Source organism: Dipodomys spectabilis, unplaced genomic scaffold (genome assembly GCF_019054845.1).
Source record: "Dipodomys spectabilis isolate Male_0828 unplaced genomic scaffold, ASM1905484v1 ptg000533l, whole genome shotgun sequence".
Lineage (NCBI taxonomy): Eukaryota > Metazoa > Chordata > Mammalia > Rodentia > Heteromyidae > Dipodomys > Dipodomys spectabilis.
In genome coordinates this window covers 5,840,454-5,863,952 of record NW_024871210.1, presented here as the reverse complement: position 1 = coordinate 5,863,952, position 23,499 = coordinate 5,840,454, and positions in this window count along the sequence as shown.

Below are 23,499 nucleotides of genomic sequence, written 5' to 3'. Positions count from 1 at the left end.
AGCAATCATTTATTTAAGTACAAGAGAAAGCTGCTTAGGTTTTCCCAATGTGGTTGGTAACCACGAGTGATATTAGATCTACAAATATTTGCTAATGAAGAGAGTATTCAAAATACAAATAAGGATTACACATGAATTGCATTTCAATAGGAAACTTGACTTCCCAAAACATAATGACAGAATTAACCCAAACTTCCAACTCTGTATCCCTTTCTTGTTGTTTGGTTTATTTTATTGAGACAAAATTATACTACCTATTCCAGGGAGGGTATCACTATGTAATTCCAATCTCTAATCACCTGTCTCAGACTGACTGCTAGAATTCCAGGCTTGTATTACATTGCCCTGCCATAGTTTGTTGGTTTATTTAATCTAGACACAAAGTTGCAATTCTGAACTTCTCCTATGATCTTATCCACTAGAATGACTGTTCAGGCTGTATGTATTATTTTCAAAGATATTCTAACATTGGACACAGCAAATGAATATTTTCAGATGGACCGGCAGTGGTCTCTGATTGATTCCTCCATGGATCTGATAATTTTAATAACCATTACACAAATTTCTGACTATCTCTGCTCCCTGGCTTTGTAATATTCTCAAACTTTTTGGAGGACAGTTCACATGAGGACTTTCTAGTATTCAAAATTATCAATTGATTCCAATCTTACTCAGGACATATTTTCTACTGTTTTCTAACATTTGTACACATTCTGAGTTGTATCATTTGTGTATGTGTGTTTGCACATATAAGGTCCCTCTGTGTGTGTGTGTGTCGGTTTGTATTACGTAAGCAAAATCCTCAAGCTCTCATTAAGCAATCTTGCTCATGAATAGTATTCCATCACTTGAGCCATTCTTCCAAAGCAGCTTTTGACTAATTAATTATAGGTAGTGTCTCAAAGACTGTTCTGCCAACGCTGCCTGCAAACTGCATTTCCCATCCCTCTTTACATACTTAGGTTTAATTTTTGCAGGAGTGTCAATTTTTAAACTGTGAACGTGAAGTGTAAGTTGTAGCCCCTAATTTTAAACCCCAGAATTCATATAAATAAAGATGTTCATACACATTACATATCCTGAATGTACACTGTTCAAAATGAAATCTTAAACCGGGTGTCAGTGGTTCATACTTGTAACCCTATCTACGCAAAAGACTGAGTTTTGAGAATTGGAGTTCAAAGCCATCTTGGAGAGAAAAATCCTTGAGACTTGTTTTTGTTTTTATATTTTTTTGTTTTTAATTTTTGTTTTTGTTTTCCCTTTGTCAGTCCTGGGGCTTGAACTCTGGCCTTGGTCACTGCCCCTCAGCTCTTCAGTTTGAGGCATCACTCTACCACTTAAGCCTCAGTGCTACTTCTGTATTTCTAAGTAGTTTAGTGGAGATAAGAGTTTCACAGACTTTCCTTCCTGGACAGGCTTTGGAGCGAGATCCTCACTTCTCAGCATCCTAAGTAGCTAGGATTAAAGGCATGAGCCACCAGTGGCCAGTTCCATTAGACTGTTATCTCCAATTAATCACAAGAAACCTGGATGTGGCTCAAATGGTAGGACTTTGGCCTTGAGCTGCAGAGCTGAGGGACAACATCTAAGCCCAGACTTCATGCCCCAGAACCAACAAAAGAAAAGAAAAGGAAAGAGAAGAAAAGGAAACGAAAAAAGATCTTTGCCACCAACTCATTGCTTGTATAATCCCTGATTTCTCAATATGGCCTTTTTTGGCAGTTAAGTCCATGCTCTTATGTCTGACTTGCTTTGGAACCAGAATTATTCTTCCTTCCTACTTTTTACCAATTTGTGTGATTAGCAACCATGATTTAGAGCTAGGAGATGAAAGAGGGTGGCTTCATCCTTTATGTTCCTCTTAGTAATGCTTTCTTAATATCACTCCCATACATAAACATACTGGCCTTGGCTTTACAGTTTCAATGTTGTCTTATTTATAGAGCCTTCTATAGTGTATTGAACCTTATATTTTAAGAGAGTACTTCTTTTTCTTTTATTCCTCTTGTTCCCCTACTGTTAACTCATGTATACTTGGGAAATAATGCACAACACACACACACACACACAATTTTCTGAGAATCTTTTTTCTACTTAAAATTGCCTTAATTTACGGAGCACTTACAAAATTTGAACTCAATGTACTCCTGGTTAATGTTTTTATAAGCCATTTAAATTTCATATTTTCTTCTTACTAAGTTTTCTCTGAAACACATGTTATCTCATGTCCAACGATATCCTTGTGCTATCTCAGTGAAGCAAGAAAACATTCATTGTATATTAACACCTTTAAAAGAGCAGCATCATAGATTTTTATTGGAAGTAACTGGGAGGAATTCTTACTGGAAGTGGAAACTGATCAAGGAGAGGAATTGAACACAGAGGATGACAAAGTTCAAGGTAATTTGTGCTCTCCTTTTTACTGTACAAGAAAAGAATCGAAGGCTTAAAGGAAACTTTGTTCCTGACTTGTTCGAGTATGTTCATTACTCATATAAAACTTGTCTGTAAACTTCTAGTTGAGAGTATTTCAAAAGGAAACTTTATGCAATTTGAAGGACAACGTCGAAAAAAAAGGAAATAACTTCATTTTGAAAGTGTTCTACTGCAGAGAAACAAATACATGGAGGTTTAAAAGTGCTTTTGGGTGGATATTTCTCTCCTGAATTGATTCTTTTGTGGCAGGAATAAGTTATTAATTCCTATATTCTGGCCCTGGGTTCTCCATAGCAGCAAGGATTCCAAAAAAGCTGGATCCAGTGAATATAATTAGCAAAATGAGACTCTTCTCAGACTAGTGCTGCTTTAAGAAGGATCACAAAGATATATCTGGTGGGTTTTTTGTTTTTCATTTTGTATGATTGTTTAGTTTGTGCAGGTTCTGGGGCTTAAACTCAGAATCTGGACCCTGTCCTGGCAGAGTTGACTTCTCTGTCCACCTGCCCCCAAAGCTAGTACTCTTCTTCTTGAACCACAACTCCACTTATGGTTTTTTGGTTTTAATTACAAGTATGAGTTTGACAGACTTTCCATCCTGGGTTGGCTGTGAAATGAGATAATAACTAAGACAAATGACACCAATTGTATCAAGAATTCTGCTTTGAACTGAGAAATATTAGAATTTTATTATAAAGCTAATATTTGAAAATTTTTTAGAGAGAATATATCCAGCAAAAAGCCATAGCTTTAACTCAGCAAAAGCCGGTGCAATAAATTATATTTTTCCACTTGGGAAGATTACTATTGACATCATACTTTCTTTTGGGGATACCCAAGTCATATTTTCTTTTTTAAATTTTTGGTCTTCGGGCTTGAACTCTGGTCCTGAGCATTATCCCTCAAATCTTCAGCTTAAGATGATTGCTCTATCACTTCATGTACCTCACTGCTTCCAGTTTTCTGGTGCTTACTAAATTGAAGATAAGATTCTCATGGACTTTCCTTCCTAGGGGCACTTTGAACCACAATCCTCTGGTCTCAGCCTCCTGATTAGCTAGGATTACAGACATGAGTCACTGGCACCCAGCTCATATTTGCATTTGTGTGCACTTAATGACACTATGTAGACAAATCATGGAATTTTGAATGAAATAATGACATTGCATCTATTCAGAATAATTTAAATAGCAATAAATATGTCCTCATTTTCGGTGTTAACTTAATGACTGATTAGCTATGGGACCCTTACATTATCATCGTCTGCTTACTAAATAAGTGGACTTTATATCAGAAAATGTTCATAGACAAATAGAGAAAGGCAGATTTTTAGAAAGCAAAAGAGATTGGGTAGGAAAGATCAGCATAGAAGGAGATATAACTTGGTACACAGAGGTTAAGAACTAGCATAAGAGATTTAGAATGCTAAATGCAATGAGGAATAAGCCTAATTAAGACTAATTCTTCAATATCCAAAAATGTCTTCATAGAACAGTATCTGGTATACCTTATTTACTATCATTTATTCCTTCCATCTGTAATTATTCCTTCTCTTTTGTCATAACTATTAACTACCTTCTGTGTTTTTGGTGCTGTGCCTGACCAAAAAGTTTTCTAAATCTCACTGCGGTTAACCTTTTCATTGTAATTACATGTGACCAGAAAAAAACCTGGAATCTTTGGATATCTATGATTAATCTTCACCTGTTATCTAAGCACATTCCTGGCATTAATTGCCATGACCTAATGAACAATACTTTTTTTTTTTTTTTTTTAACACAGTTTCCTAATATAGGTAAGCACATGAATTAGGGACTCTTGTCAGGTATCAGTATGGATGGAGCAATTATATATTCCAAGTATGGTTCTTTATTTTGCTTTTACTAATTAAATGATCTTTTTCTGCCAGTTCTGGGGTTTGAATTCAAGGCTTTTCCCCCATCAAGGCTAGCAATCTACCACTTGAGCCAGAGCACCACTCCCAGTGTTTCTTTTTCTGTTTATGAGGTACTGAGGAATTGAATTCGGGGTTCCCTGCATGCTAGGCAATCACTGTACTATGAAGCCACATTTCCAGAGCCCTAAATGACTTTCTTAAGATGGTATTACATTTTCATTCCATTACACGGTATCACAATTTTTGGCCAGGTGCTGAAAAGGAAGTAGAAAACTATACTAACTCCAGTAAGGCTGACATTCATGTCAGATCACTAAGAAAGTACAGTTAAGACCTGCAGGACTCATAGAACAGTTGCATGTAGTATTTTTATGTAAAACAGCATAAACAGTCAGCTCCAACATCCAGTCTGCTTCCACTTTCAAAGTCAAGAGCCAAATACCTATGCCTTTTTTTTTTTTTTGGTTGGGGGTGCTTTCTAGGAAGGAAGGAGGAGGAGGTGGAAGGCGATAGGGGAAAAATATGTGTATTAGCTTGCTCTCCACTTATTTCCCATTTTAAAAAGTGCTACTGATTAACTCCCATTTTTATTTAAATGACTATGCTCTCTGCACAAGACGCAGATAAATATAGAAATTTATTCTTGTGGATAGTCACATATATTTAACAAAATATATTTATATAAAAAGAAAAGATACTACATTACTATATATAAAGTTCTTCTCCTAGTATTGAAAACATTGCTCCAGTTTTCTTTGAGATTTTATGAACTTAGTATCACAATATTCTCTAATTCCTGTAACATCCAAGGCATGAAAACATGATTTGAAATTCTAATAGTTTTATAAACAAAGGTTATAATAGCTTCGTTCCTGCAGAGACATGTGATGGAAAGTATTGTTGATTGTATTATAATACTCTTCTTTATTCTCTTTTTCTCAAGTGTAACATATCTTTGCAAATAACTGTATGACCTACATCAGCTTCCTTTCTCGTTTTTTGGGGGAGTGGGGGTCCGGTCGTTGGGCCTAAACTCTGGGCCTGGGCGCTATCCCTCAGCTCTTCAGCTCAAGGCTAGTGCTCTACCACTTGAGCCATAGTGCCACTTCCGGATTTTTCTATTTGCTTATGTGGTGCTGAAGAATTGAACCCAGAGCCTCAGCATGCAAGGCAAGCACTCTACCATTGAGCCACTTTCCCCGCCCCTACATCAGCTACCTGTTAGTGAGATTTCCCTCTAATCTGGAATGTCAAGATAGGTCATGTGACATAATTCAGCTTACAAAATTGAACCAGAAGCAAGCGCTAAAAAACTATTTCTAGAGGAAGATTTTTATTCCATTGTCGGTTCCTAACAGATGATTGCATTTCCATATCTATAAAAATAGCTTATTTTGTGGCTCAAGTGGTAGAGTGCTAGCTCTGAGCTGAAGTGCTGAGGGGCAGCGCCCAGGCTCAGAGTTCAGGCCCACGACCTAGACCCAAATTAAAAAAAAATAAAATAAAAGTAGCATATTTCCAGAGGGAGTCTTCCTTCAAATTATATTCTAGAAGACTAAAGCATGTGAAGTAAAGGCAAAACTCAAATGCAGCCTCATATAACACAGCAAAAACTAAGCTAATATTAGAACATAATAGTAAGATGTTAGTTTCTCACCATCCTTGTATACCTTTATAAGAATTGACTATAGAACACCAGAATTTAACAAATTCTAAACAAGTAGTAAACAAATAGATAAAATTTCCTGCTTGATGCTATTATATTTTTTCTATCAATAAGCATTCTCCATGTGATCACTTGTATGTGGGGTTACATTTTCTATAGATGAGTTTAATCACTCTTGAGCATGATATCTAATATCCACAATCATTATCCAGACATTGTGATTGAGATATGGAGAAACAAAATGCTTACATTTCTCCTTCATATTCACCTTCTCCTTTTTCTAATATGAATTTTCATCCTTTCTCCAAAATCTCCTATTAATAAAGGATGAAAGACACATTCTGGATATTAAGCAAAAGGCATCCATGCAAGAATTTCATTCTTTCAGAAATTCCTTAAATAAATCACAGTGGCTCATAGAAGAATAAAAACATGATATTTTTTCCTTCTCTCGTTTCCACCATAGTGTCTGAACATGACTCTAAATATCTAATAAGCCATTTGCTTTGGCTAAGCTTTTAAAAGGAATAAATAGGAAATTTTTGTTTGCTTTTGAGAGATCTGAAATAATTTTGCAATAAAATTGTGTGTTGAGAGGCTAAATTTTATCAGAATCTAAACATAATGAAAAATACATGATTTTAAGATAAATAGCTTGTAGGTACATTTTGAACGTGACATACACAAAGAGACATTTTTTTTCTTTTCCTCTCCATACTGATTCAACTTCAATAAGCAGTTCAAATAATTCAAATAATTATGTTTCTTTCAGAAATAGATTAGGCACAAGAAAGGTAGAAAAAGAGAACAAGTATTGAGTGATGCATTCTTTAAAATTGCAGTCAAATAAATATAAACCATATTACCAAAAAGAGCAATCGAATGCTCTTGAAAAGAGAAAATTTTTAAATACAGTGTATAAAAAGTGACAGTGCCAGAATTGTTTCAGGAGCTGCTCTCTGGGATTTAAAGTTTCTAGGAGGTGACAATGTTTTAATCAGTATTATTTTCAGGGAGTAATTTTAATTTTTTTTAGTTGGACTTCATTGAAGAAATACGTTGTTCAAATCTAATGAAAATATAACAGGACATAGTAGAAAGAATGCTACACATTCATTGTGGTAGGCAGAAAAATACATTCCCAAAACATCTAAGGTCCCCAAATATGTAATCCCTCAAATGTAGATTTGGGATATCAGTAAAATAATCAGCTTTCCTTACCCAAGGAATGCAAATTCGAATAATTATCACATGGAGGAACTATACTCAAATGAGTACTTAAATGTCCCAGATTTAGTTGGAAAGGGCAATGATTGGGGCCTAACAATCAGAAAGATGTAAAGAGGGTACATTTGAAAATAAAGGAAAAGAGAACAACCAGATTGTGAAATCGAAAATAAAGGAAAAGACAACCATATTGTGAAATTTCTGGAAAGTGGAACAGAATATAAACGCCTTGTAAAATTCGTTTTTTGACATTACAACTTGTATATGTCATTGTTGCAATCGGTCCACCTGTATCCCTAGTTAAATGATTTATTTTTGCCCTTCCCCTCCACAAATTATACCAACATCAACTACAACTTTGGTGTTCGCGTAAGGACTGAGTGTGGGGACGTAGGGAGAGTATGGGAAGGGATGGGAAGGGGAAACCAAGAGGAGGCAACAATGCTCGATAAAAAATCTACTCGTTATCTTGCCCATGTAATTGTAACTCCTCTGTATGGTATTCTCAAATTAAAAAAAAAAAGTAAATGCCTTTTCCCCTAGAATCATCTGAAAATATTTCAGCTCTGTTTGTGGCTAGTTTTTAATCTAGTGAGACTTCTTTTAGATATCTGTCCTTTAGAACTGTAAAATTATAAATATGGATAATGCAATCCATTAAAATTGAAGAAATTTGTTACAGCAGTCTTGGTTTAGTAAACTAAACTCAAGTACACAGTTTTCCTGATGCAACTACAGGGACACCACATATACTAGTTTCTGAGAATAAGTAAAAATTGCCACCTGTTTTGTACCCATTTATGATGTACATACTAAGGGCTTTGCATTAATGAAGTCTTGAAATTCTAAAGAATATCTAAATAAGTAGCTCCCTATCTTTATTTTCACATTTGGGGATCACTAAGTACCAAAGACTAGGGTAGGAATATGTAAATGAAATCTGTCTCCTGATATTATCTGTCATCTTGAGTGACAGTTCTTAAATAATAAAAAAAAAAAGGTAAAACCAACACAAATTCATTTTTTATCCTTCCGGCCCTTCCAACAGAAATGAGAGAATCCAGAGAAGATACATCAATTCCAAGATGTTATTTGATATTATAGGTTCACCAGATGGAGAAAAGGAAGATAACAAAAATGTGGCCCCTGAAACAATGGGAAACAAAATCTACACCTACAGACTGATATTGCTAGAAAATAGTTTCCAGTATGCTGTCTTTTATTTTTTAGGTTTCTTTACACAACAACTGTCCTTCCTAAGGAAATGACTCTTTATTAATATGCAAGTGTTTGCACCCTGTACCCCAGCAACAAATAATGTTTCTAGATGTAAACAAGCATGATACTAAGAGTCATCAAGACTAATTCTGTTGCTATAGCTGATAAATAAGAATGATCTTGGGAAACAGTAAAAAAAAATACTTAACTTTTTCGTATCGTTCCTCTTCTCCAACAGGAGAAATCCTAGTCAAGATATGTAAAACATTAATAAATGATTTTATATTGTGTTGTTTAAATTAAAGCAAAACACTTTTCCTCTTTGTAAGCCTGATCTTTAATAGAGTCACACCCTCACATTTATTTTATAGACAAGATTTTACTGCTGTGATTTAGGTGTTTCCTCCCTTTGGGTGTTGCTCTCTATTATGTTGGCAACTACATAGAAAAACAAGATAAATGTATTATGCCTATATTAAAATTTTCAAAGAAATACTGTCTTCAAATGTTTGCTTTTCACTTCTTCACTGCTAATTAAAGTTCATTTGTTGTTCTTTAAATGATAACAAAAAAGTCCTATTTTATCTTATATTGTCAGTGAAATCAGGTGTGTCTGTGTTTGCTTTTTAATTGGTTTCACATATTGCCTTGGCTATTTTCTTTTTTTTAATTTAATTTAATTTTTTTGTGAACATACTGTACAGAGGGGTTACAATTACATGCGCAGGATAATGCGTACATTTATCAAGCATTGTAGCCTCCTCCTTTGTTTGCCCTTCACATCCCTTCCCAGCTTCCCCCCTCCTCCCCACCAAATCATACCCCCTTCCCCCCCCACCAACGTTGTAAAGCTCATTTTCGACATGACCTTGTACTTCTCATTGTAGCAACAGGTTGCCTTGGCTATTTTCAGTATTGCCTTTGATTCAGTCTTCTAATCAGGAACTGGTTAAATAAAAAGATTATCCTAAGAAAAAGGATGTTAGGGAAGATAAAAAAAAATACATGTATAACTAAAGAGTTTCATCTCTTAAGAGATTGAAAGTCTCAGAAGACATTTTGCTATTACTGGCATAGTTAAGATGACTTCAATATTTTACATCTTAAATGAAGTGAAAAGCATGTAAAATGTGACAGTTGTTCCAAACAATGATTTTGGCTTATACTTTCCTACTCCAATGAGATGAGTGACTACAGCCAATGAAAACCCTGAGAAGGTTGGAGGGTATATCGATTTTAGCTTAGAAGTGTTAATGTTAGAAAGGCAAGGGAGATTCCTAAAACAGCACTGCCTATCACTTAACAATTATACTTATAGCATATAAACAAATAAATGTGAATTGAGTGAGAATTGTATGATTTACACAATTCACTGACAACTAAAACCGGAAAACACATCTCTACATTTATATAAACTAATATCTAGTGAGGATTTAATTTTTTTAGAATATATATCTTAACATTCATGTCAAAATATTAGTTTATTTTTAATGGTTTAATTTTAATTATTTTAGTCATGGGGCTTGAAATCTGCCTCTGGTTGCTCTCCCTCAGCTTTTCAGCTCAAGGCTAGTGCTCTACCACTTAAGCCACTGCCAGTTTTTTGGTGGTTCATTGGAGAAAAGAGTCTCTTGGACTTTCCAGCCTGAGCCTTTCCAGATCTGAGCCTCTATAGTAGCTAAGTTACAAGCATTACCCAATGGCTCCTAGCTACATAATAATTTTTTACATAGTTATGAAGAATTTAGTGGTAGCCCATACATTTATATGTTGTGTAAGGATCAAACTATATAATATCAATTAGTTGCTTTAAGTAACATTACATTTTTAGGAGACTGCTCAAAAAATTTGTCTTAACTATAATCACTTTGCTTATTATGGTATACAATTAATATATTTATTTTATTCATTGAAGACTGTTAATTTAGGTATAAAGCATGAATGTAATGTGAAAGAAATTCATGGTCCAATACTTGTTTTAAGAAAACAAATATACCTTTTTTTTCAATTATATTTCTGTGGGAATGTGAAACATTAATTGGTTTAAGACTTAAAATTGATAACAGTTACATTATAACGAGGTGATTCAATCTTGTTTTTGAAAATTACATACTTAACACAAAAATAATTCCACAGTCTTGTACTACATAATTTATAGAATGGTAACACAAAGCTTGATTTTAGTGGCCTCTTGTGTAGACTCCTAGTAAATCAGGAGGATAAGAACTGAAGATTTTGATTCAATGTCAGTCTAAACAGACAAAAATGTGAAAACATCTCCAATTATCAAGCAAGAAGAAGAATGTGAGGATATGGCTCAAAGAATAGAGTGTCATCATTCATTAGCAAAAAAATCAAAGGAGACCATGAAACACTGAGTTTAACCCCCAGAAATGTGGCTCAGTGGTAGAGCACTTGCCTTTATGAATGAGGCTGCGGGTTCGATTTCTCAGCAGCACATAAACAGAAAGAAAAAAACCAGAAGTGGCGATGTGGTTAAAGGGGTAGAGCTCTAGCCTTGAGCTAAAGAGCTGAGGGACCTGGCACAGGCCACGTTCAGGCCCCAGGATCGGACTCCCCCGCCCCCAGCAAAGAAAAGTACTATGAACATCAGTAATCAAGCCAAAATAGTAGAAAAGATCATGAGAAATGTTTTGTAAATACTTGGAAGATAAATTATTTCGCAGAATTTTCATTCAGTGGAGGGAAAAGTCAAAGTTTCATTTGTACAATCTCATTGTATTAGTTTGTGTTGAAACCTGGCTATTAGGTTACACACGAATGAGTAGATTGGATTAGCTGGCATAGCAGGGATTGCCTGTGACTATGCACCATCCCATACTGCAAAAATCTAAAATCGTGCTTCTTAATTTAAATGAAACATCATGTTAGAGACTGTTCAGCCCACATAGACAGTGGTCCTTATTTTGTTTCAGACCAGTGCTTTTGTTGATAAACAGGCCTGATTTACTGCCCTTCCCTTGTGTAACTATACCTTCCTTAGCTGGCACCTAGCGAGGCTTCGAGCTTCAGCCCCTGCCTTAATCTCTCCTTTCTTGTGCTTCAAATCTTTTCACATGTTATCTATGTCTTACCATCAGTTATTTTCTTACTAATCCCCGCCGGAAAACTCTTATGTTCATATAAACCCACTAAAAATATCCTAGTTATAAAAGCAAGTAAAGGTTTAGCATTGGCCGAGGCTCACATGGGTAGGTTTGCTCCCTAGTAAATCTGTGCTACACAATAACTGGTTTTTTTTCTCCATGGCTTTAGAGTCTAAACACTGATTGATTTGGTTTGATGTAATGCCATTTATCCAGATTTACTGCGAGTTTTGTCATTCAGGATTTTTGGAAGTTTTGACATGTTAGGGGATGCACTCGCGATTGTTATAGAATTATCTAATATGTACAAAGCCATGGGTTCAATCCCAAAGAAAGCCAAATAATCAGTTAATAAATTGTAAGAATGAATACAATAATTACTTGGAATAAATGCTTTCATATTAGAGAGGCCTGAATCCTCAAAAAGTAAACAAAATAATATCAACTCTTGTACCCAATGAAATGAAACTGCAAGAACGTAGAGGAAATAGTTTGCCTTGTCTATTCTTTCTTGTCCTTTTCTGTTTCCTTCTTTCTTTCTTTCCTTTGTTATTACTGGTGCTTGAAGTTGCTAAGGCTCTGACTACTTTAGACTATTTTTCAGATGTGGTCTTACTTTTTGGCCAAACCTCTCTTAATAATTTCTTAACTATGGCTTCCACAAATGTGAGATAACAGGGAAATTACACAAAATCTAACTTTCTCAGTTGTTATAGTTTCTCACTATTTTTTTTTGTCAGAACTGGCCCTGGATCCCAGTCTTCTAAATCTCTGCCTTCTAATTAGGAAGGCATATTTCATCTCAAGCTTGGACCCAGACTATTTTTCAATGAAACAGTCAATATTGACTTCTGTTTTTTAGATATCCTTAAATTCTATTGAGGTTACTCTCTATTTTTCTGATGTTAGCAGAAGAGCATAGAGAAATCCCTTGAATATATTTTTCGAGTGTCTTTAAATGTTTATAGTATGATATCAGAAGGAGGACATTAATATTTCACAAGTACCTATGCAGACTTCAGTTGTTCTATTTTGTGCACATATTAAGTCCTATATAATTTTGTATCAACTCTATATTTTCAGAAACTTTATTTTTCCCCAAAATTAGTCTCTCTCATGCTCCCCTTTTATAATTAAACCCATTTCTTGGTCCCATCTAAAACTTATTTCGTCCTGGCAACCGATAGCTTTTCTCCAACTTCTAGGTCATGCAGTAAATAAGTTTTTAGGATTCAAATCTATGATAGATTATTCTCAGTTGTATGCCTTAAGGCAACTCGAGTTGCTTTTTGGTTCTGTTATTAGGGAATGTAGCACAATTCACTTCCCATTCACCTGAAGAAAGCCTGAATTGATTTCCATTTCTTAGTCTAGAGGAAATAATGCTATATAAACCTGTTTAAACCTGTTTTGGACTTTTGCTGAATGTTACATTTTATTTATATGAGAGAAAGCTTGAAGTGCTCAATTCCTGTGGTATACAGTGTTTGCATACTTCATATTCTAGGTCCCATCAAACTGTTTTCAGAACTGTGTTTTCTATTTGACATTCCTGTCAGCATACAGTTTGTCTGTTCCTTGCATTTAACATGGTCATTGTTATATTATGTGAAGTAATTATCATACATGTTTTGTGATGTCATTTTATTTTTAATGTGCATTTATTTGATTACTGACTATACTTTTCCTGTAAATAACTGTAGTATGAAGATTAAACAATAAAAATCGCAGATATTTTTAAATTACTTTGACACAGGGATTGAGCTGAGAAAACTTCATAGAGGTAAATTTGGTAGGAATTGATGAAACAGTTACAAATAACACAGATGTGCCTTCCAGCAAGTTGTAGATACAAGTGTGAGAATTGTGGGGGAATATTTAAGTTGAGAAGAAAGAAACAAACAAACTAAACTAAAATTCATCCTTTCAGAGATGCAGCCTTGATAGTTCAGGAGGCTATCATGGAAAATAAGACTACACATGAGTGGAAGCTGCTAGGAAGGAAATGGAGGTATTAGAGTTAAAATGGAAACTTCCTGTCACAAAGAGTAAAAGCAAATAATGATTGAGGGAAGACAGAAGAATATGATTCATGAAGTCTGGAGAAAAATTGAAAGTAGAAAAATATTTCCAAATAACAACATACATTTTCTGAGAGACATTTCCATCTGAACTCTTTATATAATATCCTTTTAATACACAATCAACAGAAATACATTGTTTTTGTCTTCTCTCCCTCCCTCCTTCCTGTCTATTTTCATTTCTTCATCTCTGTCCCCCTCTCTCTTTCTTTCTCTCTTTTTTCCTTCTTTTTTTGTGACTAAGGAGAACATGGTAGAGGGCCTGAACTAAGCTATACTATAGTGCCTGCGGGGTGCCTCAATCAAACAGTTTTAAAATACGTAAAGTTTTATGTTTTTTACATTGTCTTATTTCTTTTCAATAATAGCATAACTAAGACAATTTTTAATATAAACTCGTGATTTTGATATTGTACATAATACATTTACCATGACTTGACATTCCCATTCAGTGTAAGGAAAAAGTAAAAATAAGTGACATGCCTTTCTGGCATCTCACAACTTTCCCTCATGCATCTTTACTAACCAGAAGATGCTTTTAAGTACTGACTCAAATGTTAAGGATGTTTGGTGCCAGAATCCTTCGGACATGAGTTTAAATTAGCCCGTGTTGGTTTCCAAAGCAAGATATCCCAGCTAGTGATTTCTTTCCTTCATCTTTAGATTGACTGCGCTTCCTAATTTTTCATTTGCTGAATCACATATAATGACTGAATGCCTATTCCTTCTTAGGAACTTTCATACAGGGAGAAAACTGAGAAGCCATATTTTGAGATGTTAAATCTCAGTCTCTATTAAAAGGCCAGTGATTGAATGGTGGACTAATGTCTCAAAGACCAGCAGGAAGCAAATGTACTTAACACTAAGCCTTGAAGGCTGGAGAGGAACAAAAGAACAACAACAATACCATCAAACCAATTCAGGATCCAATTGGGAGCTGATTTGGGACTCCAGGGTGACCAGAGAATGCACGGAGCCAGGAACCAGGCCACAGGACACAAACACAGAAGCACATGGAATGACATAAAGGCACCTGAGCTGGTCCAGGTCAAGGAGCAGAGTCACAGGAAACTCCCAGTTCCAGGAACTGTGCCTGACAGGTTTAGTAACTATCATTCAGGTCCCAGCCTCTGCCTCCAGGAATTCAAGGTTGCACATCATGTAGGAGGTAGGGGCTTCTCCTTCCTTCACCATGAAGACGAGAAGCTAGACCCTCCCATCCACCACGTGGCCAAGATGTCTCTGGCCAGACCTACTCTCTCCACTTCAGAATGAATTAATAAATTGGCATCTTTCTCCTCAATTATACTACATGTGGTAATATTTAGTAAGCTTTTTGGTAACTTTACGTGAGGTAAACAAAAGCCATATTTGACTGATCTTTTCTGTGTTTATCACAGTAGTGTTTAAGTATGTCAATGTATCACATACTATCCCTTAGTTCATAATAAAACATTGTTGATATACTAAATGCATTATAATATTGGCACCCTCATTTACCATCTTCCATATTATTCTTTAAAAAGCATGCTGGCTATGAAAAATGTTTTTAAAATGTACAGTTTCATGGTGTATATTTGCAAAATGCATTAAAAATACAAAGTTATTTATGACAAGAACAGATTACATTAATTGAAGCCTGAGTGTGATTACTTTGTTGACAAAGAAGCATCTTATGGTGATTTACAGTAGGGATACTGAAATTAAATCTTCAAATTGTGAACCCTCCACTGACTAGCTGGTGTAAATTAGTCTATTGTCTGGATTTCAATTTATGTTTTCTGCAAAATGGTGCTCATAGTTTTCGCTGGTCATAGCAGGTTTGTTATAGAATCTGGAGGGTTTGGATTTCCAAAAGCAGTATTTTGTTAGCTTTATAAAATTGTCAGAGTAAACATAGATTATTATCTTTCAATAGTAATCCTAAATTTGAATTGAACAAATTTCTAATTTTCCCCAATTTAGTAGACTCTCTCTAACTCTCCTTCTCAATTCTTTTTTCACTATCGTCTGTGTCAATTTTTCCTCGATTATCTCCCTTTTATCTCTGTCTTTCTCTGTGTCTCTATCTTTATCCATACCCTTTGATCCATAACAGATTCAAAACAATAATCAGTTTATGGGATTTCTTAATAACTGTAAAGCCTCTGAAATCCAAGACTAATTTGTGATTAATTTTATTTTCAGGAACACTCAAACTCTGGTACAACCTGGATTTACAATAAAGAGGTACGTTGACATAAATAATATCCTCTCTTATATCTAAAACATGTCCATTCCTGTTTTTGGTTTATGTCTTGAGTATGTCGTAGCATAATTTCCCATACTGGATTTTTTATTGTGTTGTTTCTTTTAGATAACCAGAAGTCTTTAACCTATTAAGGGCTTTTTTTGTAAATTTATGAATGGAAATATCAAATTTGTAATCAATATAATTTTTAATATCTTATGTTTAATTCCTTCAATTCCCAAATTTTGTGAATTTGGGCAGTATTGGAACTAATGAAATTAATAGAGGAAAGTTAAGACATAAAGCTTCCCCATTTAAGAACAAGCAACGTTTTTGAAAGCTTGATTCAGTATTCTCCAATCAAACAATTTCCCTCTTTGTGTCTAAAAATTGCTAGAGGAATTTCCTGAGTTATTTTAGGCAGGTAGGGAACAGAAGCAAGCTTACCAATAATTTCAAATGTGGTCTATATTAAGTGTCAGCAATAACCAATTAATTGTTTATCCATGCTAAGAAGCATGTTAAGAAATAATATAGGTGAGAAAAGTTAGAAGAGGAGATGGTCAAGTCAGCTCCCAGACCAACACAGATTTTTCATCAATACCATATAAGGGCATAATTTTTGAGGGAAGCATGTTTTACTTACAAAGTAGCTACTATATTTTAAATAGGAAAGTGAATGAATTTTTACTAAATTGGGAAGTTATTTCAAAAGTCATAATTTTTTTAATTATGTGAAAAAGGTTTCAGCACAGATTTGATCTATTCTGGACTTCTGTTGGTGAAGGTTCAAAGAGAAAACTCAAGTAATTATATACATAGAGACAAGAACCTACCTCAAGTGGTTATTCTGGAATTGCATAATGTGAAAACAGAAGAGAACAGAGTGCAGAGGCAATGAACTTTTTATAGAGGATACAGATTGTAAAAAATCTAGGGATGGCAGGCCACATAGTCTCTTACCTGCACCTCAGTCTTGAACATTGTGGTGCTAAAGCAGCTACAGACAACCTGAAAGAGGATAAAGCTAGGCATGGTAAAATGTAATAAAAGATACAGATTCCCTATAGTTTATAATAATTAGTACTTTCGGTTATTTGTCTATTTTTTCCATCACTTAAAACTGTAGAAAAACATTCTTAGCTCCAAACCAAAGCACGATATAAAGATCATAGACTACTATTTGCAGATTCCTGGTCAAGAAAATTAACCTGTGAATAAAAGAATCCAAACAGGAAATGACAGGTGTTATTTATGAGAGAGGAAAAAGAATATCCAGAGCATTGCATAAAAAGTCATATAATTTGAGCAAATTATCTCTGACATTCATGGGAGCTGGCTGCCAAGACTTAAAATCTACACTGATTGAGATGTATAGGGTTTTATGAAACATAGCCCTTTCATTATTATACAAGCAATAGAATTTAGAGTTGCTTGAAAAAATAAGCCACCTCTTTCAACCCATGATTCTTACACTTGCCTACCTCTCCCAACGTAAAAAACTTGATTTTAGTGGTTCTACAAACCTAAGTTCTATTCTTGGCCCTCTCATGATTGACAGTTAACTATCTTGTTCCATCTCAGTTTACTGTTCCATGAAATTAAGGAATCTTGGTGGATCAAGGAAGATGTGACAGAGCAAGCCTTTATATGAAATCAGAATATGCAGAATGTGCATCTATTCAAATACCTTTTAAATTTCTCTCCTCAAAATGATTGCAATTTGATGTTCTATGTGGATTTCTGAGAGTTGTCAATGGAATTATCTGTTTACTAAAGTCAGAATTGGTGAAATACTATAGTCAATAGCACTATCAATGAGTATTTTCTGATAGAAGTATTGCTTGAGCTTTTATAAAAATGCTTATATTGCATGGATTATTGATGATCTGCAAATATGTCTGACAATTACTATGCATATCTCACGTGAATGCAAGGATGGGTTATACTTTCATTGGACTCTCTTTCCATGTGCTGGGTTTCATTCAGCATACCTTTTCTGGCCTCGGATTCTTCCAGATTTCTGATTGTTGACTCCATGAATGCTATATTAATTTGTATCTATTCCCATCCCACCTGAACAATTCCTCAATTAATCTTTGATTAGCCTCATCATGCTCATGAATTTTCCTATCACACTCACGCCTTTTCATATTACCTTTACACAGAGTCTTTTGCAGGTGTTCAATCTTTTTATTTAGCATTTTTATTAGTTTTTATCAGTGTTGTAGACCATTTATGGAAGGCCCCTTGGATTATTAACTGCTCTATTGCCTGATTATCATGAGTGGGAGTTGAGATACCTGGAGTTGCCAATTTTCTTGTGTTTCTCCACTTCTTCTTCTGCTTCGGGTATTAAAGCAAAACCAATACCGTTCAAGGACACTATATTATGGCAATCGTCAATCAGAGTTCTCTAGTGGCACAGATTTTTTGAAACAGTCAAAATGAATACATGTATATTCATGTTTAGTAGATACATCTAGTTCAACAACAAATAACTAGGGACTAAGAAAGTCAAAGAAGGAGTCAGCAGACCAGAAATTAATAGTTTTAGGGAGAATTATGTGAAGAAAATAAAATTACACGAATGTGGAGATGGAATGGGAGAGAGGGACCAAGATATATGCAGAGAGAGGCAAAGGATTGAAAGGAAGAAGAGAGATACAAACAAACGAAATAAAAACATAAAAAATTTAAAAGTGAAACAAAAATTATATAAATTGTTAAACTATAGCAAGAAAGGAAAACATATGACTCCTTACCTTGTTCATGTAACTGTAACCACTCTGTATTTTCACGATTAAGAAAATCTTATTAATAAAAAATAACGACATTGGAACATGAAAAAAATTATATAAGTATATGGAAATAATACTACAGTTAAAGGAGTCATGGCTGAGGGTTTGTGAATTGAGTAATTGATATCTGAATTAAGCATGCATACCCAATGAAGGAAATGGTCTTACATAAGATGTGTGTTTACTTGGGAATGAATAGAACAGCAATTATGTAAAACCAAAAAACAAAAATACCAATAGGAAATAAACTAAAAAGAATTCAAAAGTTCAATAAAAATGATAAAAAAAAAACTTGAAAGCAATTTAATTTTTAAAAATCACATAGATCTTTTTGAGGAGATATTGTGTCTCTAAGTGTTCATACCAGGTTTAGGATGTCACAATGTGCTTCTGATATAACAATGGCAATATGATGTCACAATGGGTTTGTCATACAACAGTGATGATGCAGTGACAATATCTGTGAAGTCACAATGTATTTGTAGTATCAATAAGTATATGAATTCACACAGGGACCATGATGTCTTAAAATACATATATTGTCACAACTATGATGAAGTCCTATGAGGTTTGTGTTGTCACCATGTGATACAATGGTCATGAAATCTGGCAGTGTAATGTGAGTGTGGTCATGACATCTCAGTGGATTTCTGATATCACATAGGCAGTATATCATAAAAGTTATGAGGAGAGAGATTTGTGATGTCACAGTGTGTTAGTTGTAACATATTTTCACTGTGATATCACAATTTTTGTGATGTTACACTGCATTTCTGATATCAAAACACTTGCGACATTTGAAACAGAATGAAATCACAGAATAGGCATGCCCTATGTGTCGATGGCATCATGATGACTCTGTGATGTGAGAATTCAACGATGTCACTGTAGTTTTTGATGTCCCAATGAGCTGATTTTGTCATAAAAAATGTGAGATTATACTGGTGATGATGACACAAATGCATTGTGATGTTACCATGGCATGACATGACATCTCAATTATCATTAGATCACAAAGAGGATAATGATAAAGACAGGGATTGTGACGTCACAAAGGCAATGTGTTTTTTTCAAAGAACCTAACAGTTCATAGTAGGTTTGCAATATCACAATGTGATTGTGAAAGAACAATGGCAATATGATTTCACTACATGTTTGAAATGTTGCAGTGCTGATGCAATGGGGACATCAAAAGAAATTGTGATGTGACAATGATTATGGAGACACAATGAGTTTCTGCTATCAACCCACATGGAAATGTGATATGGAATGAAATCACAGAATATGCATTCACAATGTGCCTATCACATCCCAACAAAAATATGGTGTGATAAGGCTGTCACAATAGTTCAGTGATGTCACAATGACCTCTTGATAGCATATTAACAATTTGATGTCACTCTGAAGATGATGTCACAAAGGGTTTGTGATGATACCTTTAAAAATGTTATTTTAAGTCCAGTCATAATGAAGATATGGATACACAGACCATGAAGACACAAAGACCATGTGTTTTTTCAAAAGGGCTAGGAGGTCAAAATAAGTTTGGTGTGTCACAATGTGATCATGATGTCACAATGTCAGTGAGATTTCACAGTGGGTTGGTGAATGACGGTGAGCTCACATTGGGTTAGTGATGTCTCCATGAATTTGTAATATCACAATGACATTTCCAATATCAGTATCACAAGCAATGTTATAACTGAAACATTATAAGGCATAAAACAGATAATCTGATTATGAGCTGACAAAAGACCTAAGCTATCACGGTGATGGCTTTTCAAGGAAGCACCAGATGAACTCCAGAGGAGGTCAGAGATAATATAACAGATAAATTCTCTAGGAGGCCTTGATAGCTTCTCAAGGAAGCCCAAATGACCTCTCGACGAGGTCCCAGATGGCATCTCAAGGAAGCCACAAATGACCTCCAGAAAAGGTCTGCAAAACAGGCTATCATGCTTACCAAGACTCAACACTACAGGATTTTTAAATAAGTCTCTCAACTTTGTTGATCTTTGGGAAACAAACACTCAAGGGAGACTTTCAGTTCTGAGGCCTGAGAAACTTAAATTAGAGGGGTTTCCTTGAGTCCAGGCCTACAGCCATCACACTGGAGCCTCCAAAAATTATAACCTCTAAAGCACAAAACAGTGTATAGAGGCACATTTAAGAGAATAAATAAATTTATTTACACAAAAAGGGCCTGAGGATGTCTGATTGTGTGCTGGATAAGCAGAGAAAAAAGCAGCCTTGACCAACAAATCTCTGACCTCCAATGGGCAGCCCCACCCTTTGTTTACTGGTCTGCAAATCACCACCCCCCACAATTATGATCTCCAAATCTGCATACTTCAAAAGGCTAGGCCTTTTACTTTTATCTGCATCCCTCCCACTCTACTGACTTGTCCTTCCTTCCAGTCTTTCCCTTTTTCCTATCTTCTTTTTAGGACTTTCCACATTCCACAGGATTGCCCAGTTGACATTTTTGCCCTACGGCTTTCCTTCAATTCTTCTCCTCCTAGGTCTTTCCCCTCCTGCTGACTCCCCATGTCCTTCCTTCCAGGTATTTCCCCACATTTACTCCTATTCAGTTGCTCAGAACACATAGTCTGTACCCCTACCCAACACCAACCAGTCTCCTTTCTAAGATATTTCAATGGTCACTTCCCAAAGTGCCCACTGCCCAATCACTACTTCATTGCTAAACATGTGGAGCTTGATATCCCACCCCCTCCAGCAGAATGCCCCTCTGCCTGTAGCAACATATCCTACCCCCTCCAGACAGCTAGAGCAAAGGGCCATAATTATTTTCAGTTTCTGCAGAATTTAGATACGCCCTGGGTTATCATGGTGGCCTCGATTTGAACTAGAAGGTATTGAATTTGGACATGTCATTGTGATATTACAAACTTGTCATAAAAAGTTTGTAATATCAATAGTTGTGACTAACCCATTAACACCTCACCAAAACTGACCTCATAAAACCATTTTGAAATCACATTGCCTTTGTGACACCACGACTAAATTGTGAAACTCCAAACTTTACATGACCTCCTAGCAACTTTGAAAAAAACACACGTTCTTTGTGATATCTTAGTAAATTTTTTTACCCATATATTCATGGTGAACAAAGGACATGCCATTGTAATATCACAAAACTTTTGTGACATCATTATCAGTGCCAAATTGCATTGTCATTATTACGTCATCAACTCATTGTGACATCGACAAACTGTAATGAGATCATACCCTTATGACATCTAGTTGTCATTGTGAGATCATAGATTAATAGTGAATACCTATTTAGTAATTTCATTCTGTTTTAAATGTAATGAATATTGGTTGATAATAGAAACCAATTGTGACCTCTTAACCATTGGGACATCAAAATCTCTTTGTGATATTACAAGCCATTGTGATATCACTAACACACTGTGATGTCATAAACCTCTCCTGTCCCAATATTTTTGTTGAAATGTTTCCATTATAATATCTTAGGCCTTTGTGAGCTCATAATCTGTTTTCAGCCTCATAATATTCCTGCTATGATATGTGATTTCAGAAATCTATTGTAACATCATGCCCACTGTGACTCCAAACTGTCAGACATCATCACTGTGCCACCTAGTGCATCACACACTTGTTAGGACTTCATCACATTTGTAACAAAACATGTCTTTAGAGACATCAGGGTCCATTTTTGAACCCATATACTAATTGTGAAAATGAAAATTGAGATCCAGAACGCAATTGTGACATCGACATATTGGTACATCACAAACCTCTTGTAACTGCATCAACATTAGGATATTACCAACTCATTGTGATATAAAAACATTATTATAAAATGATATGTTGACAACTTGCCATCATGATGTCACTGTCCCTTTGTGATTTCATAAATTTTGACCTTATAATCTTTTAGAAAATTCGCCATTGGACTTCAAGGTCCTTCTGTTAACTTGTATCCTCATAGCAATTGAATTTGGACAAGGAATTGTGATATTTCAAAGTTATTTGTGACATCACAAACCCATTGTGATATAACATTGCTGTTATGATATCATGATCCCATTGCGATATCCTAAAACTCTTGTGACCTTTTAGCACCTGTAAATATACAAATATTCTTTGTGACATCAGAGTCTCTTTGCATATCCTTAGTGTAAATGTAAACTATTGAAATGAGATTATACATTCCATTGTAAGCTCACCATTCCTATGTGACAACACCATTTTGAGATCATATTGTCATTTTTACACCTCATTTTTACTAGTCATTGTTACATCACTGAACTAAAATTACATCATATATTAGGAAATTCTATTCTGTGAGTTCATTCCATTTCAAATGTGTCATGTGTGTTGAAATGAGAAACCCATTACGATTTCATAACCATTGTGAAATTACAATGCTTTGTGACATCATTTTGCCATTATGATATCACTGTGATATCACAAACTTGCCCTGTCCACAACTTATGTGACATGGTGCCATTGTGATTTCTTATGCCATTTTTGAACACATGATCTGTTTTTGACCTTGTCATATGGTAGGTATGATGTGAAAGGAGAAATCCACAGTGACATTTTGACCACTATGATATCACACTGCCAGACATTATGACCATTTTGTTACATTGTGACATCACAAACCTGTTAGGACTTCCTCCCATTTGTGACAACACATGCCTTTGGGACATAACCATCCCTTTTTGAACACATTTACTCATTTAGAGTTAAGGATAATTGATATACATCATGCCATAGTGACATCACCAACTCATTGTGATCTCTCAAAATTACTGTGACAGTATCACCTTTAGGAATCAC